At 40.9% G+C, this 4,404-nt stretch overlaps 1 pseudogene; it reads right to left on the bottom strand.

Moving 5' to 3' along the window:
* Positions 1–3,459: 3,459 nt before the first annotated feature.
* LOC109439606 (large ribosomal subunit protein uL1 pseudogene) lies at positions 3,460–4,090 on the bottom strand (annotated as a pseudogene).
* Between the last annotated feature and the right edge of the window lie 314 nt (positions 4,091–4,404).

The following is a 4,404-nucleotide window of genomic DNA, read 5'->3' on the forward strand; positions in this document are numbered from 1 at the left end:
ATGAGGCCATGTCTGTTGTTAGGGAACTTGACCTTTGGCTTCAGTGCTGTTGCTTTTGGGCCTTAGTCCTGGTGTTTTTTGAAAATACTTGCTTCACAGCTGTGGCACCGGATGTCATGATACCAGCACTTAGGGATGGTAGGTAGTCTCTGCTAGGAGGGAACTTGCTTTATGGTGGTGACATGGCTGCCACAATGCTGGTGTTTCAGGCTTGAGTCAGAGTATGTTCTGAGGGAATTTGCTTTGCCACAGTTTCACTGGTGGCCACAATTCTGGCAATTCAAGGTGTAGGCCCCTTCTGTTCTAAAGGAACTTGCTTTATACAGCAGCAGCTTCCTCACTGCTGATACTTCAGGGCCTAAGGCAGTGTCTGTTTTGAGGGAAGTTGCTTTACAGCAGTGGAATGGGCAGTTGCCACAGTTGCACTTCGAGGTGTAGGCCACTTCTGCTTTAAGGGAACTCGCTTTATGGCAGCAGTGGCTGCCTCACTTCTGCCATTTTGGAGAATGAGGCTGAGTCTGTTCTTATGAAATTTGACCTACAGCTGTGGCAGTGGGTGCTGCACTGCTGTCACTTTGGGGTCTTAGCCCAGGTGTGTTCTGAAAAAATTTGCTTCATAGCTTTGGCACCAGCCACTGCTATATCAATGCTTATGGATGGTAGTCTGAGTCTATTATGAGGGAACTTGGTTTACAGCAGGGCCAGCAAAAATCACGTGACTGTCCCCTGGAAATTGCATATCACTCGTGCAGGAATCATGTGGAATAGCGTGGCTGTCATGCTGATACCATGTGGAAATCATGTTGCAGTCATGCAGGAATCACATGGCAGCCATGAGAAAATCTTGTGATGGCCACGTGGGAATTACATGAGAATTATGTGACAGTAAGGTGAGAATCACATGCCAGTCACATGGGAATTACATGAGAATCACATGATGGTTACATGGGAATCGTGATCGTCACGGGGGGGAATCATGTACCAACCACATGCCAGTCACGTGGGAATCACGTGACGTTCAGGCCGTAATCACATGATGGTCATGCAGAAATCACATGATAGTGATGCGGGATTCATGTGCCTACCAAGTATGCATATGATTTGGACGAATTCACATGAACACTGACGCAGTATTGCTTGGTTACGGTTAGGGTTAGGGTTAGGGTTAGTGTGAGAGTGAAGGTTAGTGTTAAGATTAGGTTTTGTGTTAGTGTTAAGGTTTGGGTTGGGGATAGAGTTAGGGTTAGTGTTAGTTTAGGGTTATGGTTAAGGTTAGTGTTAGCTTCTGAGTTTTGTTAGGGTTAGACTTATGGTTATAATTTGGGTTAGCGTTATGGTTAGAGTTGAGTTTAAGATTAGGGTGCAGATCAGGGTAATGATTAGAGTTTTCTTTGAGGTTAAGGTTTGGGTTTCAATTCAAGTTAGTGTTAAGTTTAGATTTAGCTTTGACATTACATTTCGGTTCACATTCGTGTTTGTGTTAGTTATTTTTTTTTTTTTAGATTTAGGGTCAGGGTGATGTGTAGGGTTAGGGATAATGTTAAGTTTTGAGTTTGTGTTAAATTTAGGGTTAAGTCTAGAATTGGTTTACAGTTAGGGTTAGATTTAGCACTGATTTTATGATTAGGTTTAGGGTTAGGGTTAGAGTTAGCTTTGAGGTAGGGTTTGGGTTTCAATTAGGATTAGGACTAGAATTAGGGTAAAGGTTAGGTTAAGGGTTAAGGTTAAAATTAGTCTAGGGTTAGAGATAAGATTAGGGTTAGGTTTGAAATTAGGGTTAGGGTTAGAGTTTGAGTTAAAGTTAGGTTTAGAATTAGATTAAGAGTTAACTGAGGTAAGGGTTTGTGTTTAAATTAGGGTTCAGTTTAGTGTCAGGGTTAGGGTTTATGTTTTAAGGTAAGCTTACAGTTAGGGTTCAGTTAGAGTTAGGGTTAGACTTAAGGTTAGCCTTGTATTTATGATTATCGTTAGTTTAGTGCTAAGTTTGAGGTTCTGTTTAGGAATTAATTAGGTTTAGGTTTACTGTTAGGGTAAGGGTTTTGTATTAGGGTATCTTTAGGATTAAGCTTAGTGGTGGGTTTGGGTTTTTAATTAAGGTTAAGGTTAGGGTTATAATTATGTAAGGTAAAGGTTAAGTTTATGATTATGGTTACAATTAGCTTTGAGTATAGAGTATAGGTTTAAATTAGTGTTTAGTTTATGTTTAAGTTTAGGATAACTGCTAGGGTAAGTAGTAGGTTTAGGGTTGGGTTTAGTGTTAAGTTTGAGGTTAGGGTTACAGTTAAGGGTTAGGGAAGAGTTGAAGTTATTGTTAGGGTTAGTGTAGAGTATATGATTAGGGTTCATTGTAGGGTTAGGATTAGCTTTGTGGTTAGAGTTTGGGTTTCAATTAGGTTAGTGGTAGGTTTAGGGTAAGTGCTAAGTTTAGGGTTAGGTTTGAGGTTAGGGTTACAGGTAGTGTTAGGTTTTGAGTTAGTATTAGGGTTGAATTTATAATTAGGTTAGTGTTAGGGACAGAGTGAGTTTTGAGGTTAGATTTTTGGTTTACATTAGGGTTAGAGTTAGAGTTAGGGTTAAGGTTAAGGTTAGGGTTAAGGTGAAGGTTGGGGTTAGGGTTAGATTTAGGGTTAGTGTTTAAATTAGGGTTAGGGTTTAGGGTTAGGATTAGGGTTAGCGTTGCATTTATAAAGTTTGTGATTAGGGTTATGGTCTGGGTTAGGATTGGCATTAGGGTTTTTACGTTGTGGTTTTTACGTTACAGTTGGTGTTAATGTGAGATTTGAGGTAGGATTGCGGTTAGGGTTATGGTCACTGTTAGGGTTTAATGTTTCACTTATGTCAATGGTTTGCTTAGTGTAAGGATTAGTATTAGAGTTAGAATTGAGGTTAAGGTTAGGTTTAGGGTAAGTGTTAGTGTTTGGTAGAGCCTTAAGGATGAGGTTAACATTGTGTTAAGTTTTGGATTTGGTTGTGTTTAGTGTAGTGTTCGAGGTTAGTGTTAGGGTGAAGGTTATGGTTAAAATTAAGGTCAGAATTACGTTAAGTTTAGGAATAGAATTAGCTTTAGGATTCAGATAGAGGTTAGGTTTAGAGTTTAGTTAGGGTGTAGGGTTAGGGCTAAGTATAGGTTAAGGGTTGTGGTCATGTATAGATTTAGGGTTCAGGTTATAGTCAAGGTTTATGTTGATGGTAGGATTAGTGTTTGTGTTGGTGGTAAAATTAGGTTTGGGATTATGATACCATGAAGGTCAGGGTTAGGATTGAGTTTAGGATTAAGGTTAATTTAAGGTTAGGGTTAAGTTTAAGTTTAGGGTTGAGTTTCAGTACAGGGTTAGGCTTAAGGTGAGAGTTAATGTTAGGGTTAGTGTTACATTTAGGACTAGGCCTAGGGTGGGGGTCATGTTTTGTGTTATTTTTATTTTTATGTTTTGGTAACACTATGGTTTATTAAGTTGTGCCTTAGTACAGGCACTGAGGCTTCCCCATGGTGCTCTGGATGTCCTGCCAGTTCCTTTTGAGCAATGACACCAGCAAATTGACAGTTAAGTGAATATTGTACACAAGCTCATCATCTGTCATCTTCATGTGGCCAACAGCCACTGCCAGACACAGCATCTTCTTCACCTGGAACTTGATAGTGGATTTCACTTCATCGACTTTAGCCACCATGTTCTCATTGTGGGTCAGCAAGGAAGAGAACTTGCCAGCCTTATTCAGGCCTGGGCCCAGGATTCATGGGACCTGCTTGATCAGAGACTCTGAAGACAAAAATGCATCATACTTCTTGGCCAGATTGTTGACCAGTTTCTTATTCTTGTTGAGCTTCCTCAGTGCCTCAATGTCCCTAACCCCAATGTGGGGGATATCCACAGCCTTGGCCTCATCACAGTGCTGCTGGTCCACCAGAACACATATAGAGAACTTGGGGCGGGGAGTGGATTTAAGCCTCATGGTGCCTGAGAAGCATTTGTCCTTCTGAGGGTCATAGTTCTTCAAGCTGATCTGCAGCTCCATAGTTTCCAAAAACTTCCGGCACTTGCACTGGTTTCCGTGCCTCGTAGAGAGTGTCACGGGAGACTTTGCTGCTCATGTTGCCTCGCACCCAAAAACAGGAAAAGAGCCAGGTTTTGTCTTGAGTGTAGGAGTAGGGTTAATGTTACTGTTAGGTTTACTTTTGGGGTTGAAGATAGGTTTAGGCTTAGGGTTAGCTTTAGTGTTAGGTCTAGTGTTGAGGTTAGGATGAATGAGTTAGGGTTAGGTTTTGGTTGATGTAAAGATTAGGATTAAGGTTAGGGTCAGGATTAGGTTTAGGTTTGTTAGGGTTAGAAGTAGACTTTGAGGTGGGTTAGGGTTAGGGTTAGTTCTGAGGTTAGGGCTTGGGTTTCAACTAGAGATAAGCTTAGT

This window comes from Rhinolophus sinicus, chromosome 18, assembly GCF_057876585.1.
Source record: "Rhinolophus sinicus isolate RSI-liver-muscle chromosome 18, RSI-T2T, whole genome shotgun sequence".
Classification (NCBI taxonomy): Eukaryota; Metazoa; Chordata; class Mammalia; order Chiroptera; family Rhinolophidae; genus Rhinolophus; species Rhinolophus sinicus.